Source organism: Pteropus alecto, unplaced genomic scaffold (assembly GCF_000325575.1).
Source record: "Pteropus alecto unplaced genomic scaffold, ASM32557v1 scaffold42, whole genome shotgun sequence".
NCBI lineage: Eukaryota > Metazoa > Chordata > Mammalia > Chiroptera > Pteropodidae > Pteropus > Pteropus alecto.
Window position 1 is genome coordinate 4,081,252 of NW_006434825.1, and position 563 is coordinate 4,081,814.

Below are 563 nucleotides of genomic sequence, written 5' to 3' on the forward strand. Positions count from 1 at the left end.
GGGATAAAATCAGCACTTTTTCTTGAGCTATGAAGGATTCTGGTTACACTGAGACTTTCCAAACAATATCCGGCAAATCCACTTTTTCAAATTTTTTTTTCTGAAATGCAAGACTATGTGATCTGTTCCTCCACAAATTCAGATACGTACACAGAGAAGGGATCAGGATGCAGATCCTTGTGTGTGGGCCTTTGCGTACATGTCCATCCATCTCAGAATCAGCACCTGTTTTAAAAACTACTTTCCATTCTTCAATGCTGAACTCATGGCACCAACGGGATCAAACAAGATCAGGACATTAGATGGTCCAGGAACTCTGTGGCCTGTGAATAATGGCTATGAAGGGGCTGGGAGCATGGCAGATGGCCCAAATCCCCTTCAACACCTAATAAAACGGTGCTGTCCAATCGAAATACAATGTGAGCCACATATGTAATTTAAAATTTTCTACTAGCTACATTTAAAAAATTAAAGAAAAACAAGATGAAACTTTAATATTTCATTTAAGCACATATATTCATGAAATATGAATATAACTATTCACATTTAAACATGTAATAAAT